The sequence below is a fragment of the Schistocerca serialis genome, chromosome 8 (assembly GCF_023864345.2).
Source record: "Schistocerca serialis cubense isolate TAMUIC-IGC-003099 chromosome 8, iqSchSeri2.2, whole genome shotgun sequence".
In the NCBI taxonomy this organism is placed as follows: domain Eukaryota; kingdom Metazoa; phylum Arthropoda; class Insecta; order Orthoptera; family Acrididae; genus Schistocerca; species Schistocerca serialis.
Window position 1 is genome coordinate 348,096,476 of NC_064645.1, and position 21,112 is coordinate 348,117,587.

Below are 21,112 nucleotides of genomic sequence, written 5' to 3' on the forward strand. Positions count from 1 at the left end.
GTAAGTGTTCTGAAAGTGAGATGTTCCAAGAGCTTTGGAGAGGCTTCTGCAAGGTGTGTGATTTTCTACCTTTGTGAGCAGAAGGAAAGCTTTGGCTACACTTTCAGCTTTGGCTTCTTCCTTTAGAAGGGCTCCAGGCCAAATGAACAATTGTTTACTGCTGAAAACCAGTATACATCCTTCACACAGTGGACGTGGTCGAACAATGTCAGTCTGTATATGTTCAAAACACTGGTTCGGTAAAACAAACATGCCAAATGTAGCTGAATGTAAAGATGCCTCTTTGCAGTCTTCCTCTGTACCAGGCCAAACAAATGCTTTCTTTGCCAACTGTGTGGTGGCTGTGGCTTTGAGTTGTGGTAAGTTGTGAAATGAAGAGTAGCCTTCCTATCAAAATTCAGGTGTGATGCATCTCCAAACTTTGCCGTACAGTTTACAATTCATCTTTGGATGGCTGCTTGCCCTTCTGAAACATGCCAAGGATGCTGTGCAGCCCAGCCTTCTCCAATGACAACAAACACATGCCTGGTGGCTGTGAATGATGCAACCACACCTCCGACCACCAGCCATCCCCTACTGCATCATGCCAATGTAGCCACACAGCCTCACTTGATACGACAATAAACACATGCAATTGTGACCATGAATGATTTGGCCCCACTTCTGATGGTCAGCCATACCCCTCTGCGACATGTTGAGGAAGTGATGTGGCCTGACTTGCTACAGTGACAACAAACACAGGTCACAGTGGCCGCAAAGAACACAGCGACCAGTGATGCACAGCGTGTTCTATGATATCAGTGCATCATTAAAAATGGCATGATGCACAACAGAAACACAATCAGAGGACCCCCTGTTTGGTACAGAGCAAGTTGCTATGACCCTCCTACAGGCAGCTAAGATGGTAGTGAATGACATGTTGCACACAAGCATTGTACGCCCATCAGACAGTGCGCAGATGTCTCGCATTAAATTAGTAGCTCAGAAAGACAGTTCTGTATGACAGTGTGGAAACTACAGCACACTTAGTTCACGCATGACTTACGGTAGTTACCCTGTACACATGCATTCATGGGGACAACTGTTTTTTTTCTGTTACTGATTGTAAATAGCACACTACCACATCCATATGCATCCAGCCAATGTTACTAAAATGGCCATCATCAGGCCATTCAGCTTATTTGAGTTTCTGGTGCTGCTGTACAACCCAAAAAACGCTATGCAGACCTTACAATGGTTCATCAATGGAGTACTGTTTAAAGTGGACTTTTGCTATGTTTATTTAGATGACATACTAACTTATTCTGATGACAATCAGAGCCATAAAGTTCACCTCAAACGTATTCTCATCGATTTCTGTGATGCAGGAGCAATGTTACATGAAGACAAGTGACAGTTACATAGAAAGCAATGTCATGTTTCGAGGACACACATTCAACGTAGAGGGAACTAAGCCCACACCAGTATGCACTCAGCCAATTTAGCAGCTGTCACCTCCTCGCACATACATGACCTTTGATGATTCCCGGGACTCCTTAATTTTTGTAGATGATATCTCCCACATGCTGCACAGGCCCAAACACCATTGAGAAACACTCTTGCAGACCCTAATATGCAAAGCAAGCATAAACTGGTATGCGCACTGTAAATGAAAGCTGCATTTGTGTGTGCAAAGGAGTGCCTACTGCTATGTCGCGCAGCTGGTGCCAGTACCTCTTTCTTGTAGTGTCATTTTTGCCATCGATTTTGCTTTGGCCAGTCATGAGTCAGTTGTTCAGAGCAGGTTCAGCTGTTTAAGTCTGCAGCGTGGAGGCAGCAGGTCTCACTGTGTGTGTGTCAGTTGCGGTTACAACACAGTCAGGAGGCTGTCACTTGGTGTTCATGCTCATTGTGCATGGTATTACTGGGCTGCTGTGGCCAGAGACAGTGTAAAGGTTTCGGGTTCTGGCACGAGGTGTGGTGTTTGGCTTTTCTCGCCACCCGGTGCATGTTGAGATGAAGAGCTTGCCGGAGCATCACCTGGCATTAACCGTTTGCCTGGGCATATGGTGTGTGTTTGATTTAAGCAGGTGCAATTGTGTGCTTATCTATATTTGTTAATGGTTAACTAATGTTGTCTTTAGTTTGAATTTGGTGATGAGTCTGGTATGTCATAGTTGTCAGACATGGCATGATAACAGGGCTTGGGATTTCCATCTTAGTTTCCTATCTCTTGATGAAGGATCTGCAGCTATATGTAAGGAAGCTTGGTGAGCTCCTCATTATTGAGTGATGGTATATTTAAAATTGATGTAACCTTGGTGATTAAAAAAATGGTTCAAATGGCTCTGAGCACTATGGGACTTAACATCTGTGGTCATCAGTTCCCTAGAACTTAGAACTACTTAAACCTAACTAACCTAAGAACATCACACACATCCATGCCCGAGGCAGGATTCAAACTTGCGACCGTAGCAGTCACGCAGTTCCAGACTGAAGTGCCTAGAACTGCATGGCCACACCGCTTGGTGATTAAGTACCAAAATTTTTACCTTGGTTTACGAGTAACAAAATACTATGCTGTCTCATAAAACTACATCAGATTCCATGAAAGTGTAGTTCTGGTGGGCTCTTGCCCATTTAAAATAATACTCAGCTGTTATTACCACATTTAAAGGAACAATCTTATTTACATGTGTATTGTAGTGATTACATGAATTCTTATGTGTTGAGTTTTAAAAAAATTGGTGAGTTTTCCTGTTATAATGTTATGTTTTATTCTTTTATGTAATATTAATGTGCAATTGCAAGTGTGTTGTTGTAGTTGATTGATGTTTCAATTGTGCAGAGCACAGTGTATTTTGTCCAGCAGAGTGGGAGGTGGCACCAGGGCTTGACGACTCGGCTGTTGCCAGTGGAACTGTGACTCATTTGACTGAGATCCTTGTTGCTGGCCTTCTGTCTTGATCTCATCTTTAAATTGAGTATTACTGTTCTCTTTGTTCCTGGTTCTGTCAGGTCGTTGAGGTTCGTAGCTTGTTCCTCTGCCGCTTTGGCAAATGCACTTTTCGCTCAAAATGTGGATTTAAACCTGTAATACTGAATTTCACTCTGTAATTAGTACCCGATCTATTTGCTGGAAGCTCCACCTTAATAATTCTGTATTCCTTTATCAGCCATTTGTTTGTGATATTTGTACTTTGTATGCTGGTTGTGAAGTTTCATTTTTATGAAGGAGAGTTTCATGTGTGTATGTTCTCAGGGAATGTTTAAATGCTGAGGCACTGTTTTTTTTATAAATTGTTTGTTATTTAATTAGTGCCTCCCTGTACTGGCATTAACTGGATTATTCCTTAGTCAGAAGTTCAGGTGCCCGGTGTCTTCATTGCCGAGCATTGAAGTTTTAGAAGTTGATTTTATTACTTGTGTGCCTTATGTTATGCCTTAATGTTATACATTGGTATTAATTTACACTGCAAAAGAGAATTCATTGTACAGGATAGTCTTGTGGGTTCAGAGTTTGGCACATTTTGAGTGTATTAAGTATTTACACTAACAGAAATTTTGTTAATGTTTTATGCATTTGTTATGCACATTTTAACAGGGCTCTGTGCAAGGTAATAAACATTGTTTAATACAAGCTGGTTTTTTTTGTGCTATCGATTGTAGTAACCTTGTATATCTTCATCTATACTTTTTCTGTTGTGTTTTGCAGTTACCATGGCCATGGTTAATGCACACACTGTTCCCAGCATTGTTCATTTATGCAAGGAACATCTGATACATGAACTCCAAATCAGAGGATTATCTGCCGAAGGAGGAGTATCTGATCTCGCCACCCGTCTCCGTGCCGCAGTGCAAACATCAATTACCTTCCCTCCGCAACTTTTCACTGCTCTTGGTGAGTGTCTTTTTCCATGTCTCAGCAGCAATTCAGGAACTGACACAAACTGTAGAATTTTTAGACTCATCTCAACCTACCGAGTGTCAGGTGTATTGAGTTCAGACACATTTGGCGCATTACAGTAACTATTCGTCTGATATAACAATCATTAATCCTGTGGGGTTGGATATCCATCTTCATCAGAAATTATGTGATAAAGTGTGCTCATTGCAGATTCACCTGCTGGTTACTGGTTTACAGGGGGGAGGTTTTGGGTCTGAATCTGAGGCAGATACAAACTTTATTGACTGAACAGTCAGCACCAGATAGTTTAGCTGAGTCAGTTGCAAGATCTTGTAGATATGGTGGAAGGTCTCGCATTTGCTGACAAATGGCGCATTGCTTTGAGGGACGGTCAGGACAGTGTTAGTGAGTCCATGTTTAAACATAAGCAATCACCCGAGATCCGACGTTTTTTTCGCTGTGGTTCTGATGACCATTTTGTTCACTAGCATTTGAAGCAATGAGCTTCCCATCCTAATAGTTGATGTTTAAAGAAAAGGGGGTCAGCTTGTCATAGGAAATGTCCAGTTAATTGTAGGGCTATTGGCTCATTGGCCACCCACTCTCTCCCTTGAATTTGTACATGCATTGACAACGAAGCCATATTTGCCCTGCTCGATTCAGGGAGTTCAGTTTCTCTCATTGATCCGAATTGGCATCTGGAGTGTCAACATTCGTGTCAGTTTTCGATTCCTAGGCCGGTCACACAAAAATGTAGATTTATGGATGGCCAAGAGTTGCGTTTGTTAGGCAATGTGCAAGGCAGATTAGAGGTGCAGGGCTTTTCATGGCCCATGAAATTTATTGCTGCAAAAAACTTGAGCGTAGCGATCATCCTGGGCTGCAATTTTATGCATTGTACCCAGTTAGTACTTGATTATGCTGGCGCTACCTTACACATTCAGTTCTTGCCTGGAGATTGTTTTGGATTCTGTGTATGCCATAATGGCGGTGGGGTGCATACTGTGCACAGCTGTGAGGGCAACATTGATCTCTGTCACTTAGATGATATGCAGCATAAGTCTGTGAAGGAATGGTTGAATCGTTAGCCTGATGTTGTGTCGGACAGGCTGGGCATCGCAACCCTTATACAGTATGATATCCAGCTTCTGGATAGAATTCCTGTGCGCCGGATGCCTCACAGACTTTCTCCTCCTTAGATGAAAATCCTGCAGGCTAAAATTGACCATATGTTGGAGGCGATGTTTTCAGTTATTCTACCTCCCCTTATGCTTCACTGGTCTTGCTTGTGCCTAAAGGGCAGGAAGGCGATTTTCGAGCTGTCATTTATTAAAGGGCCCTGAACAAGAAAGTGGTCCTGGAATCAGTTCCCTTGCCCGGCCTTCACAATTGTTTCACTTGGTTTTCGGGAGTGTGCTTCTTTACCATTGTGGACTTAAATCAGGCATACTACCAAATTACACTGGCTGAGGACTCGAAGGTGGCTACGGCATTCTGTACCGTTTGACATTTATTTGAGTTCAATTGCGTTCCTTTCGGTGTTGCCACTGGCGCATCTGTTCTTTCCCATCTCTTGTATAATGTTCTAGGATGTCTTAAGTACAGCTGTGTTTATAACTATCTGGATGATTGGTTATTCTTAGCAAATCTTTCTCTGACCATCTTTAGCATCTTGATCTGGTTTTTCTAGACTCGAAGTGTGGAGCTTACGGTCAAGCCAAGGCTTATTGGCATGGCGAATTTCTTTTGTAAATTCATTGCTAATTTTGTGCAACCAGCCACACCACTTAATGCTCTACATAAGAAGCATCACCCATTTGTTTGGGGGGAAGAGGAGCAGCATGCCTTTGAAGCAGTTAAAACCATTATCGCCAATCCTCTGGTTTTCGCAGTACCTAACTTTGATGAGACTTTTATTGTGCAGACTGATGCCTCTCATGCTGGAATTGCTGCTGTTCTTCTTCAAGAACAACAGGGTGAAAGGCATTCTGTAGCTTATGCCTCACGTCAGCTTACTTTTGCCGAGGCTAATTATTCCATCTATGAATGTGAGGCTTGGTGGTGTTGTTCACTCTTGAAAAGTTAATTTTTATTTGGAACACCAAGAGTTTCTTCTTGAGACGAACAATCAAGCCCTGAGTTGGGTGTTAGCCAGGCCTCGCAAGACCGGTTGAATAGCTCGTTGGACGGTCCGCATATCTGCCTTCTGCTTTACTGTTAAGCCTGTATGGCGATCTGAGAATGTCATCACCAATGCTCTTGGTTGTTCACGGAAGAGTCAGGGGAAGGCAAGGAGAATTCTCAGCCTGTTCTCAATGCGAATAACGCACTAACTGAAACACCTGCGCTCTTTTGTGATCTGAAATCTAAGCAGGGGGAAGGTCCCATAAGGGGACCCATTTGCCAGCGCCTTGAGGTGGGAGAGCAGAGTGCAGAGTACTGCCTGAGTAAGGGTGTTTTATGTAAATGGGTGGGAGCCAGCCAGGAGTTGAGGGTCTGCCTACCCAGTGATTTGGTACCCACAGTGTGTAACGTCTAGTAAGAAACAAAAACAACATATTATGTAGTAACGAGAAAATTATATGTATCATATTGTGTTATTGTATAAAATTATGTATTTTATTTTTGTTATTTATTTTTGAGAATATCTGCGTCGGCGAGTAATGAAACCGCCACAGACGATAAATGTCGAACAAAGATTAAAATAAGTAACTAGTATATAATACGTGACGAATAGCAATTTCTTTGTCTTCTTCATCTGGGAGTCGAACAAGTAAGATATCCTGTGTCGTAGTAGCGAACGCTAGTGTAGCATTCTTTTGTCGAGACTAAGCAATGTACGCCATTACGTGTGAATTCACAAAGGTCTGTAATCACTGAGATATTTAAAGGTTTTAATAGAGTTGTTTAAATGAAAACTTGTATTATTTATTGTTAAGCTTGCTTGCATATTATCCCATCCTGTTGAGACATTTTTCAGTTATATAAATATTATCTGTGGTGCTGAGCTGCGTGGAGAACGAAGAGCCGCTGCCGCGGCGTATTTAAACGACTTACAATATAGTCGAGCATACCGCAAGGAAGCGGTAACATAATAGTAAAATAATATTATTTCTTTTAGCTCCCAGACTGGCAGTGAAGATCAGCAGATTTTATGATGTGTTGCAGATTGACGCGGGCTGCTGATAGGATATAATTTACAGTGCAAATAATTTAATGTACCTTCAGAATCTGATAGGAATCTTGCTGTGCTCCGTTCTGATCTGGCAAACTTTATAGTGACAACGTATTTTTTAATGAGAGTCTCATGTTCTTGGGCTAGTCGTGGTATGAAATAGCATTTTAACGAGAAATAAAATCCACTGCGAACTTGTGTTTTTGAACGATCACACGGACTGTAACATCAGTGCTCATAACAAAGTAATTTCAACTTTTAATCACTATGAAGTAGGGAAGATATATTGATTCTTAGCATGAGTTGCAGTTACGAAAAATCGTTCCTTAAATTGTAGGCCAGATACAGAACAATAAGACTTCCATATATACATTTTATTCCGCTAAAGGGTAATGATGATAAAGAAAAGCAAAGCACAGCATTGCTAAAAGTATTTCACGTAACTCTTTTCGTAAATGTGTTGTTACAAAGAGAATAAATAAACCAAAGAGCAACAATTTTACAATCCGCGAGAGAGTTGAACGTGAAAAGTGCTGCAGTATTTTCATGATTCTGCTGTCAGCAGCCATCTCGGCCTTTATAAAACTCTGAACCGAGTCTGCAAGGGATTTGTGTGGCCACGTATGTATCGCAGTACTCATCGAATTGTGGTGAAGTGCGATCATTGCAAATGCGCCAAGCCTGATTCGGGTGCCTGTTAAGGTCTTCTTCAGTCTCAGAGGAAAATCTATCCACTAGATAGAATCTTCCTGGATTATATAGGTCCTTTGCCTCATACAAGGAGAGGTAACAATTATGTCTTAGTAGTTGTTGACGCATTTTCACATTTCATGTGGTTGCTCCCTACTCGCGGTGTTATGGCCAACCATTATGGTCAACCATTTGTCAACCATTTGTCTTCTCTTGGTTTGGTCCACTGAAATCTCTTGTGAGTAATAAAGCCCCTGCTGTTGGTTCAAGGCTCTTTAAGAACTTTTGCTTTAACCATGGAACTAAACACTTCACCACCACAACATATTATTCCAACCTCTGTTTTGCAGAATGGGTTAATAGGAACCTTAAGGCTGCTCTTAGTATTTACCATGCCAAGACTCCAACCCACTGGGACGCGACTTTACCAATGCTTAACCAGGCTTTTAATTTGGCCCACCATAAGGCTACCGGGGCAATGCCTGTGTCACTTATGTTTGCGTACACTCTCAGTTCTCCATTATCTAATCTCTGGAGTATTAGTGACATTTTGCTTGTGACTATAGCTCTGGTGGCCCTAAGAGAAAATAGGGAGCGGGCCAGGTGAAATATTAATTTGGCTCATCATCGCCAGGCTGTTAAATATAATCAAGGACATCGCCCCTTTAAGGGTAAGATCGGCAATCTCATTTTTATCAGGAACTGTGCCACTAGAACTGGGCAAGATGTTAAGGGGAAAATGAGTCCGTCGTATAGAGGTCCTAGCAGGATTATTAGAATAATCATTCAGGTTAATCTTGAGGTTAGGGAGATGTCGTCTGGCAAAGTATTTCGCGTCCGTGTTAGCCAGGTTAAACATGGAGTTGGGCAAGAGTGAGTCCGGCTGAGAGTGGTTGGCTGCTTGGGGCGAGGTCCAAGTATGAGTGGGGGAGTTGATATGTCACAAGGCTGGTGCCAGTACCTCTTTCTTGTATTGTAATTTTTTCCATAGATTTCGCTTCGGCTGGCTGCAAGTCAGTTGTTTATCATGGGTTTGTCTATTTAAGTCAGCAGCATCGAGGCCACAGATCTCACTGTGTGGTCTGTCAGTTGTGATTAGAACACCATCAGGAGGTTGGCCCCTACTTGGTGCGCATGCTCATTGCACGTGGTATTACTGGATTGCTGCGGCCAGAGATGGTGGAAAGGTTTTGGGTTCTGGCATGAGGTGTGGTGTTTGGCTTTTCTCACCATCCAGTGCATGTTGAGAAGAAGAGCTTGCCGGAGCATCACCTGGCATTAACCGTTTGCCTGGGCATATGGTGTGTGTTTGATTTAAGCAGGTGCAATTGTGTGCTTATCTTTAGTTTGAATTTGGTGATGAGTCTGGTATGTCATAGTTATGTCAGACATGGCATGATAACAGGGCTTGGGCTTTCCGTCTTTGTTAGTTTCCTATCACTTGATGAAGGATCTGCAGCTATATGTAAGGAAGCTTGGTGAGCTCCTCATTATTGAGTAATGGTATATTTAAAATTGTTGTAACCTTGGTGATTAAGTACCAAAATTTTTACCTTAGTTTACGAGTAACAAAATACCATGCTGTCTCATAAAACTACATCAGATTCCATGAGAGTGTAGTTCTGGTGGGCTCTTGCCCATTTAAAGTAATACTCAGCTGTTACTATCACGTTTCAAGGAACAATCTTATTTATGCAGGTATTGTAGTAATTAAATGAATTCTTGTGTGTTGAGTTAAAAAAAAAAAAAAAATAAATAAAGTTGGTGAGCTATCCTGTTATAATGTTGTGTTTTATTCTTTTATGTAATATGAACATGCAATTGCAAGTGTGCTGTTGTAGTTGATTTATGTTTCAGTTGTGTGGAGCGCAGTGTATTCCGTCCGGTATGGTGGGGCATGACACTAGGGCTTGACGACTTGGTCATCGACAGTGGAACTGTGATTCGTTAGACTGGGCACCATGTTGCTGGCCTTCTGTCTCGATCTTATGTTTAAGCTGAGTATTGCTGTTCTCTTTGTTCCTGGCCCTGTCAGGTCATTACGGTTTGTAGCTTGTTCCTCTGCTGCTTTGGCAAATGCACTTTTCATTCAAAATGTGGATTTAAACCTGTAATACTGGGTTTCACTCTGTAATTAGTACCCGATCAGATTGCTGGAAGCTCAACCTTAATAATTCTGTATTCCTTTATCAGCCATTTGTTTACGATATTTGTACTTTGTATGCAGGTTGTGAAGTTTCATTTTTATGAAGGAGAGTTTCATGTGTGTATGTTCTCAGGGAATGTTTAAATGCTGAGGCACTGTTTTTTTTTTTTTATAAATTGTTTGTTATTTAATTAGTGCCTCCCTGTACTGGCATTAACTGGATTATTCCTTAGTCAGAAGTTCAGGTGCCCAGTGTCTTCATTGCCGAGCGTTGAAGTTTTAGAAGTTGATTTTGTTATTACTTGTGTGCCTTATGTTATGCCTTAATGTTATACCTTGGTATTAATTTACACTGCAAAAGAGAATTCATTGTACAGGATAGTCTTGTGGGTTCAGAGTTTGGCACATTTTGATTGTATTAAGTATTTACACTAACAGAAATTTTGTTAATGTTTTATGCATTTGCTATGGAGATTTTAACAGAAGTTTAAGAAAAATGTTTATTGTTCCCCTGTGAAGTTGTTAAATTTATCTGTTTTATTGTATTTAAATTGTGCAAGGTAATAAACATTGTTTAATACAAGTTGTGTAAGTTTGGTAATTATTATTGGACACACATAGCATGGTCCACCTAGCAGGTGTGGTTGCTGTAGCACCCCTGGTACCAGATACATAGCTTACAATTATAGTGGACACAAGTGACGCAGCATTAGGGGTTGTCCTCCAGCAGGAAGTAGCTAACAATACACAACCTCTATGATTTTTCTCCAGAAATCTTAAAGCCTCGCACACAAAATAGTCAGCTTTTGACTGTGAACAAACCACAATTTTATCAATACAGATCGTAGATCTCTGGCACCTGACACAATTTAGGGAACTCGGCCACCATGCTGTTCCAAGCAGTGACTATTTAACATCAATATGACTCCTGTAATAAAGCAACTATTAAAAAAGGAAAACACAATCATAATGATAATAAATGTCCTCTTTCCACGAAAGTAGGCAAAGTCCATTTTCTTTTATTTTTATGAGCAAAATTGGTATAATTTTTACGTTCAACTGCAGTATACAATTTGCATCTCATTATTTTGCGACATCCAATGAAGTGCGCCGCTGCCAATCACAAATGATCAGCAGAGACATGTCTACCCTACATAAAATCAGGAAAAAAAACTTCAACTATTTTGCTTCGAAAGTTACCAATCATCGCTGAATGTCCTCATTATCTTGAAACTGTTATCAGAGTAAAAAAAAATCCACATTAAGCAATTTCTTTCAGCTTTTTGAAGAACTTACATGGCCTGAGAGCATCTCTCGTGTTCAGTGCCTGTAAAAAAACTATCATGCACATTTGTATTACAAATATTCTTTCAAGACATTGGCTCACATGTCGGGGGAAAAAAAAAACAAATTCATTTTACATTTGGCAACAACAAGTTATAATTCAAGAGGACATAGCTGTTTTGTACACTGTGTCTGGTCCCCTTTTACCAAAGATATCACCACAACGAAAAAAGAAAGCACCAGGTGGCACATCACTGACATCAATTTGATAGGCTAAGTAATTAAATTGATCACAAGGGTCAGTTTGCACTTCTTCTTCCTCTTTTTTTTTTTTTTTTTTTTTTTTTTTTTTTTTTTTTAAAATAGTCGGATTACACACACACAAGTGGATCAAATGAGAATCCTTGCAGGGAAGACGATGTTCTTTTTGAGGAACACTATTGAGAACCGATATTGGAAGCTGACTCCACAATGATTCTACAGCCCAACCCACACATTTCACGTAAGGACTGTGCTATTAGAACACGATCGTAGTGACTATGTTACCATCACCCTGCAAGAAAAGTGGTCTCGAGTCTACAGGCATACACACGAGTCACTGATAGCATTACACTTTCAGGTGGTAATGCTGTCTGCGATTTGGAATCATGAAACAAAAACAGTCTGCTTTTGTGCATTGACCATATGTGGTGATGCTATTAAATATACAGGTATTGGTTCACTGGAGCAGGTGGTTTGTGATCAAAATCACTTTCACAGACTGGTGTAAAGTTTCATCACCTCTACTGTAGAAGGACCGCATCCAACAGACTATCAATCACATGAGAGTGTTCCTGTATTGTTCATTCATAATCTAATTAATACATTGTTTTTTTTGTTGTAACCCACCAATTCAGTGTACACAGCCATACACTTTGTATTTTCTCCCATGACTTAGAGGTTCGTGTCAGCTGCTCTTAAACCAACATTAACATGTTTCGATCCTCTGGCCCTCACAGAAAGCTGAACATTGCATGGCATAAACTATACAGCTACCACAACACAAGCTGGTAGAAATAAAACACAGAGGTGATGTTTGTCATTGACAAAAATGTGGAAGACATTGCAACATATGGAAACTGGAAGAGTTTGCTGTATTGTAGAGTGGTTCCAACAGCTATCCGAAAGTGATGCCCTATGCAGCTAATCTCTTCTTCGACAGTGATGGAGTAGTAGTTGTCTGGTGTTACACCAAAATCCCATCTAACTCATGTTTTATAACACAAGTGTCTGACACTACAAGATATGGACACAGAACACAATATGCACCGTATTCCCAGTCAAGTGCTGTAACTACCATCACATAGAAAGTAGCTCCCAACCAGAACAGTATAACTGGCTTTCAGATCAGATGAATTTGATGCTTAAGGAGTGTTCATCAAATGAAAGTCAATTACATCAGTGTGTGTGGGTTGGTGGATATCTAAAATGTACTGAAAATCGCTAAAGCGTTATTTACTAACTTCGACTGGAATGAGCAGGCCCATTTACTACATCAGCCTGACTCAATTCATTGCATCAACATGACACTGCATTCCTAGTGAAATAGGAGTGAACTTATTCAGCCTAAGGATGGTGTCATCTCCTGAGCTGGATACGTGCCAAATGAAATCAAACTGAATGAGAGATGAGTTTTCCGAAACAGAGTCTAATGGGTGCTATACTTTTGGCTTCTTTTGAGAGGGTAAAGATGTAGTTAAATTCCCACTCTGCTTACAACACTGATCAGTTGGTGAAGAGACTCTTATTACATCCCAAGTACAGAGTATTACAAAGAGGGGGATATTGTTGCTGTAATGGCGATCAGCTGGTGGCATCAAAGTTATAGTGTAAATTGAGGGTATATAGTGAGGTACAAGGTTGGGTGTAATTGAAATAAATTGAAAGAAGCTGTGCAGTAGACTGACAAATATTGAAGGCAGTTGACAGTTTAAGTACAACACATTCTATCTCAGCATTTGCATCTTCAGCAGCAACAGTGCTAGTGTATCATTTACTCCCTGTGCATGCTATGATGAAATTAACAGCTATAGAGGCATCACGTGGCGTATTTCTAAAGCATCAAACACACATGTGCTGTTTTGGTATACTTTGGTGTAAGGGACTCATCTTGTAGAAGATGATGATGATGTTTGATTTGTGGGGCACTCAACTGCATGGTCATCGGCGCCCATACAAATGCCCAACCTTTGCTCAGTCCAATCTTGCCCCCTTCATGAATGATGATGAAATGATGATGACAACACAAACACCCAGTCATCTCGAGGCAGGTGAAAATCCCTGACCCCAACGGGAATCGAACCTAGGACCCCGCACTTGGGAAGCGAAAATGCAACTGTGAGACCACAAGAAGATGCTAGATATGTAAGAGGGAGGGTTCTTTTTGTATACAGTAGAGTCTCAATTATCCGACCTAAACCAGCTGCGGCAAGGTCGGATAACATGGGAATTATACAAAAAAAAATCACAAAAATTAAACTAAAGTAGGCCAAACGAGTTAAACATTTAATACAATACAAATCAAATTAGACTGAATAGATATTTACTGTGTGAAGAACTTAGTAATTGTCTTTTGTTTGCCTGCTGCTTGCCGTTTTTTCAATGCTAAATCACGTAGTCTCTTAAGAAGTAAAACCTTGGTAGATGATGTTTCCTCCAGTTGCTCTACATATTTTACAACAGTTTCTAAGGCCTTGTGTCCTTCGTTGTGAGAAATTTTGGGCGCACTTTCCTCCACTACATCCACTTCTTCATCTTCTTCTTTTTCATTTACCATGTTGACTATTCCTTCATCTGTCACTTCAAATTCTTCATCTTGGACAATCCATTCATTTATGTCATCTTCTGTGGCATCAGCATCCCAGAACTTTTCATAACAATGAAAGCAGGGTAGTATTTTCTGGTTCGATCTGCTGCTGTAGATTTTCAGCATCTGGAGAATTTTCTTGATTTTCCTGTAGCAAAATTTTCCAGGATTTTGCAATTGTATTTGCTCCAACACTCTCCCAAGATTGGGCCATATCATAAGCTACGTCTTTCAAGTTAATACGGCGCAACTGCTCTAGCATGTCTTCTCCCTTGTCCATAGCATTAATTAAAGAGGAAAGCAAGTTTCTGCGGTAGTTTCTCTTCAGTGTCTCTAAGGTCCCTTGGTCCATGGGCTGACACAAGGATGTGACATTTGGAGGCAAAAAGCATGGCCTTTATATATTGGTCTTGAAGTTTGTCTTCATTAGGATAACCAGTGGAATTGTCTAGAAGCAACAGTGCTTTGCAGGGCAAGTTGTTGGCTTTCAAAAACTTTCCAGTTTGTGGCACAAACTCATTAAAAAACCATTCATTAAAAATGTCTGAGCTCATCCAAGCATTTTTTTGGTTGTAATATTTCACTGGTAAAGCATTTTTAGATACATTTTTAAATGCTCTCGGTTTTTTTGGCTTTCCTATCATAGACAGTTTCATTTTCAAATTTGCTGTTGTGTTAGTGCATGCAAGAATTGTCACTCTTTCTTTGCTATGTTTGTAGCCTGGAGCTGCCTTTTTGGCCTTTGACACTGATGTTTTTTCTGGTAACATTTTGTAATTGAGACCAGTCTCATCGCAGTTAAAAATTTGATCGCCTGTTAAGTTTTCCTTGTCCAGTACCTTGTGAAGTTTATTCCTAAACAATTGAACAGCTTGAAAGTTTTCTGAAAGCTCTTCACCACAGACATTATTTGCCGAATTCTGTATCTTTCCTTCCATCTATCGAGCCAGCCTACACTAGCTGTGAAATCAGGTTCACCTTCGTTTAGTTCGCTATGAAGCTTTAAGGCTTTTTCCTGCAAAATAGGCCCCAACATGGGTACACCTTTATCTCTATGTTGAGTAAACCATAGGAACAAAGCTTCACTTACTTTTTCATAATTACATTTTTTCATGGTTTTCCGATCTTCCAAAACAGCCGAGGTTGCTCGCTGAGAACACCACTTCACAATTTCATTGCGATTCCTTTTCCAGTCTCCAACTCTTGTTTTCCCAACGTTATAATCTTGCACCACCTTTAATAAAGTTTCACGATTGTCTATTATTTTTAAAGCTTTAAGTTTTTCTTCCATTGAAACGACCACCTTTTTCGGTTTTGGAGCACAAAGTTTTACAATAAACAAAGTGCAACACGTTCACTCCACTACAGATCTAAGTTAGCACTGAGGAGTGAGGAGTAGCAGACAGCGACAATGAACTGAGTATCAACAAACAACATGTTAGTCACTGACCTGTCATCGGCTGGTGCACGGCTGATGCGGTGAAAGGGTTGGATAACACAGAAGGTCGGATAACTGAAGATCGGATAATCGAGACTCTACTGTATATAAAAAACGTAGACCTCTTAATCTATATTTATTACTTCATAAATGTACATGATATAGCTCTTTGGCATGTCACTATCAATTACCTAGCTGTACTATGATCTTTGCCCCTGTTGTGATCTGGAAGCTGTTTTGCGGTTGCAGCAGTTGGGGTCAGTCTCACTATGAGGCGGAAGGATGTGCTCGTGGGGACAAAGGAGGAAAACACACTCGGCCATCAGCGGTGCAGTCAGTCTACCTTGCAGACGGTTGCGAGTTTGTGGTGGACCTGCCTGATGTCAACTCTGGGCGCTGTTCGTCACATTGCCTTGGTGTCTGTTTTCTCGGAGAGAACCATCCCTTGAGACCATTTCGAACAACGCTCTCCATCGAAGGTGTAAGTGATTTTGGTGCCTTTGTTTCAGTGAACAATATGTGTTGCAGTGAGTGCACTTGTTGGTTGGTTGCCCTAACATACACATTGCTGAAGTAAGAGCAACTGGCAAGATGTGTGACCGCGTGGAGAACAGTAGTCAATACTTCCTTTAAAAAAATCAGTGTTCCCAAATGAGATAGTAACTGTAAGGTATTGAAGATATTAGGTCATAGTCTAGCTGTAATTTTCTGCATACCAAGCTTACACAATTTGCAGCTACATTGCAGACCTATGCAATCAAATTAAAGTGCACAAAACCTAGTATCATTGTGATGTTGTGCATTTGAATAATGTGGTATTATCTTGAAATTTTTTCCATTTCATCTTTGTACACATTGTCGGCCTTAATCACATGTGGAAATATTGTTTGGTAAACTATGAGAGTGTAAAAGTCTGGTACTATATTTTCAGCATTGGAATTATGTACAGTTCTTAGTTTAAATGTTTTACAGCATTGATATTGCCGTAAAACTTGTCACTTTTGTTGAAAGCATTTATTGGTTCTTCATTTATATGGTTGTTTATTGATCTCTTAACTTATATTTATTGATGTTTGCTTGGTGTTTGCCGTGTTTTCTGTGATCTGTTTGTGTTCCAGTTTTCTGCGGTTTGGGGTGTGTGGGAACAGCGCCACATTCTGCTTTGGTGCTCAGAAGCTGTGACTTGTCTAATGGGAAGTGACTCCCGGTTGGGCCCCAGCATTTAGGTGTTGTTTTGGAAGGCTGGTCTGCTGCTTCCCACATTTTAAGTTAAGTCACCTTTTGCCCAAGGCAGCCTGGCATCACTGACCATTTAATCTGTGTCATGTATTTAAAAAAAGGCAGTTTTTTAATTTTCTTGTGAATCAATTGTATTAATTAACTTGTGCTCCTTGTGTTATTTGGGTTCATAACGAACTGGTGTGCTTGTAAATCACTTTCATATTGAAGATTCTTGCCTTAAAAAGCTATCTTTGCCACCTTTTAAAATCACCTTCAGATTGTAATTTACATTTCTTAAGTATTGAAATCTCCGTGGCTAATCTTTTAAGTCATGTGATTGCGTATGTTGATATTGTCTTAAACATGGCCATGTGTTGATTGCCTCTTATCTGTTTTATAAAAGCTTGTTTTGAATAAATTGTCAATTATTGATTTGCTAGTTGTTGTGTTAATGAGTGACATAGTAGGGGCCTTGACCTTCCATGCTAAGTGAACCCCTCATCCTGACTTCCTAAGTCACAGACATTACCGTCACTGTCATCTTCCTCAGGCTGCCTGTACTATCCTGGTGGTGGTGCATCGTGCAGTGGTGGTGGTGGTGGTGGTGGTGATGGTGCTGCTACTAGGTGGTATTTCTTCGGGGGGGGGGGGGGGGGGATTATTTCTATGCCTCACATACACGCAGCATCAGCTGTACACTCTGATGAACACTCTCCCTTGAGGACAGCATACTGGATTCTATTATTTAAGAAGTCTTTGAGACACTCGCATATCTCTGAACGTATTCCATATGCTTCTACCTTCATTAACAACATTCAATGGGACATCGCGTCAAATGCTTTCCCGAAATATAGAAATACAGAATCCGCCTGTTGCCCTTAGTCTATAGTTCTCGATATATCATGTGAGAAAAGGGCAAGTTGAGTTTCACACGAGTGATGTTTTCTAAAAGCATGCTGATTTGTGAACATAAGAAGCTTAGCCTCAAGAAAGTGAAACTGCTGTCCTCAACGGAGAGTGTTCATCAAAGGCAAAGGTATCATTAGGAGTGCCCCAGAAACGGTGATAGGACCACTGTTGCACACTCTATATAAAATGATTCCAGTTGATATGCTGAATGGGAGCTAGCCATAAATGTGGAAAAAATGAAAGTTAATGTGGATGAGTAGGAAGAACAAACCTGTAATGCTTGGATACAGTATTACTAGTGTCCAGTTTGACACAGTCAAGTCGTTTAGATAGCCAGGCATAATTTTGCAAAATGATCATGTGATAACTGTGATAGGGGAGGCAAATGGTTGACCTCAGTTTATTGGGTGAATTTTAGGAAGAAGATCGCATATACGATGCTGATGCGACCTATTCTTGAGTACTCCTCGAGTGTTTAGGATCTGCACCAGATCTGCAGGACATCGAAGCAATTCAGAGGAGGGCTCGAACCTCTAGTTTCAAACAAAATGCAAGTGTTACAGGAATGGTTCAGGAACTCAACTGGGAGTCCCTGGGGGGCTGCGTTCTTTCTGGGAAACTCTATAAGAGAATTTAGGGAACCCGCATTTGAAGTTGACTGTCAAACAATTCTATTGACACCAACGTACAGCACACATAAGGACCACAAAGACAAGATATGAGAAATTAGAGCTCATATCAATGCGTACAGACAGTCGTTTTTCCCTTGCTCTATTTGTGAGTGGAACAGGAGGGGAAATGACAATTATTGGTATGGGGTGGCCTCTGCCATGCACCTTACAGTGGCTTGCTGAGTATCTTTGTAGATTTAGGTGAATCCAAAAATTGAACTACAGATTTTTTAATATTAATTATACATGGAGTCTACTGAACTTAAAGAATTCGAAACATACATTGCTATAAACATGTACAAAGAAAACAAAAACTCCGATAATAGCTTCTCTATAATGCATTAAAATCTCCAATACATGAAAATAGGAAATTCCCCCATGTTGCTCTTGTCTAATATTGGGACCAACATCGATCAGGAGCCGTGACTGAAATGACACACGAAAGTAACAACAGTAACAGTAAAATCGAAACCTAGGGATGGGCATGTTTACGTGATTCATGTGCACCACCACAAACATACCAGGCAGTCACAGTCTGGTGGTTTCCGGTGATTAAGGGTGGCAGTGTGGTACTGGTGTGCAAGACTTACACTCCCCCTTGGCTGTCGAACTTGCTTGGAGTTGCTTCGCCGATCTTCTTTCAGCATAGCCGGCTGCGATATTGTGCCCAGCTTCTTCTCTGAAGAATAGATGCTACTCTGGAGGAATTTTCTATACTTTTAAGTAACTCAGTACACTTGAAAATACTTTGAACCCAATCTCACTGTATTTTCATAACACACGACAGTTTTCATACACTAAAACATTTCCCGTAAGCTCGACACCTTCCGTTCCGACAGAAGCTATTACAATCATCTCTCTATAAATACACTCTATAAATCTCTGTCTCTAGAATCTACCCTGAATTTCTTGAGGCCCTACATATCTCCCTCCTTAGCTCGAACACATGATATTTTATACATGTTCGTTATGTACATCAATATCGTATTTATATAACATTACTTTATAGTTCCAACAGTTTTCCTTTTAACAATTGTGTAATTAATACGTAACTCTCTTCCTTTTTCCAATTGAATACCATTATTATCATGGACCTCTTGATCAATTTAAACTTTGTAAGGACAAGGATCTTTCTGTTCCCTTTCCAATCGTAAATTCCGCGTGTGCATTACCCAAGCATATACAGTTATTTGCTCTTACTTCACGTACTACTTTCTCTAAGTATGGATTTATTCACTATTCATTACAATCTGGAGGAGCTTTGGGCCAATAAATGTGTTCTTTTCAACACAGATAACTTCACACAAACATACCTATGTGAGTGGGAACAAGAATTCAAACTTACCAGAATAATCTCTACAAAATGTGTGACTTTTGTCACGATATTGCCCTTTTCCTTGAGGCACAGTACCTATACCTTACCCAATGGTGGACACTATGAATACACTACATCCTTCCGTTTTTGTAGGTATGCCCTTTAAACATATTCCTAATATGCTATGGTACAGGTCAACCTCCTTCCTGGTACCCCTGCCTGCACAGTATAGGTCAGCCTTTCTTGGGTCCGCCTACCTGCCCTTTTCCACCCAAATAATTCTGAGTGCACCCTGCTCATCCTTCCTGAGTAGGCTTCATAGTCCATTGCCCTAGTATACATCTTTATGTACACTATGACTCAAAACTACCTGGAAAAATTAATACCCTACCTTACCCCTCACACTCACTACACAGTGCTCCTTTAACCCTTTTGAGTCCTCCATTTCTCTTCCAGTCCTAAGTTTTTTCCATATTTCAGTACACTTAGTCCTATGTTTCCAATAGCCATCACACTTCGAAATATTATTTAATATATCTATATTCTCACTTATACACAACTCGTCCCACTATCATATAGTTGTTGGACTAACATCAAATTCAAACATATTTCCATTATCCTACAATTTGTCAGAATAGTTGTTTGACTGACACCAATTCTGCCCACTTAAATATATGCTGTAAGATGTTCTCCTTCTCCAACATACACCTACTATGATGTAATACTGCCTTCATAACCATGAATACTCTCAGTTCTTACCTATATAAATACCCCTATACATAACCATGAATCCTCTTAGCTCTTACATGTATAAACATGTCATCATAATAACCATGACTACTCTTCTGTACATACCTTTATGTGATGTGGAACTGTCAACTCACATAACCATGTGCACATACCTATCACTAGGTGCACGATTCACCCCCCCCCCCCCCCCCCCCCAACACACACACACCTGACGGTTCTCACATTACCTTAAACTGTACTCTTTCTGTTTGTGTCTTTGTGCTTCACTGTGTGTATGCGTATGGGTAGTCGTGTAGCCTGATTCTTCAGCCATCTTATGTAAAATAAGTTGGAAGTTATAGAAAACCATAGAAATTGAGAAGGACTTCAGCAATATAAGTGTTTGCATATGAACAGATAGAAACATAGATTGGTACTCAAAAGAGAAGTAAGAAAGGTAAAAGTAGAAATAGTTGCTAAGATCGAAGAAGTGAAAGAAGATAGCCCCAAAGACAGGAAACCCTTCCCACCCCCCTTCACCAGGATCCCCACTTCGCCGATACTTGAGTGAGAAGCCGGAGGAGGTATGATGTTAAACATCTCCTGCAGAACAGACATTCTCACCTTCACCATTGAAGTCCCCAAAGAAAGATCTTAGTAACTCCTATGGAACGGCAAATGGTGAAGAATCAGTCACACTTGTCTACGAGGGTCATTTGACAGGTGTTGTGTGCCTAGTGTTAACCTTGTGTACCTCCACTATCTACCCCTTTCAAAAGTGATACAAACCATCCCCATTCATA

General features: G+C 40.5%; 1 long non-coding RNA gene across 1 annotated transcript; it reads left to right on the top strand.

The window, feature by feature from the left end:
- Nucleotides 1–7,951: 7,951 nt before the first annotated feature.
- Nucleotides 7,952–17,082, top strand: LOC126416657 (uncharacterized). The gene is made up of 3 exons (XR_007575487.1): nucleotides 7,952–9,795; nucleotides 15,714–15,945; nucleotides 16,583–17,082. It is a non-coding gene; the product is annotated as an uncharacterized LOC126416657 (long non-coding RNA).
- The last annotated feature ends 4,030 nt before the right edge of the window (nucleotides 17,083–21,112 follow it).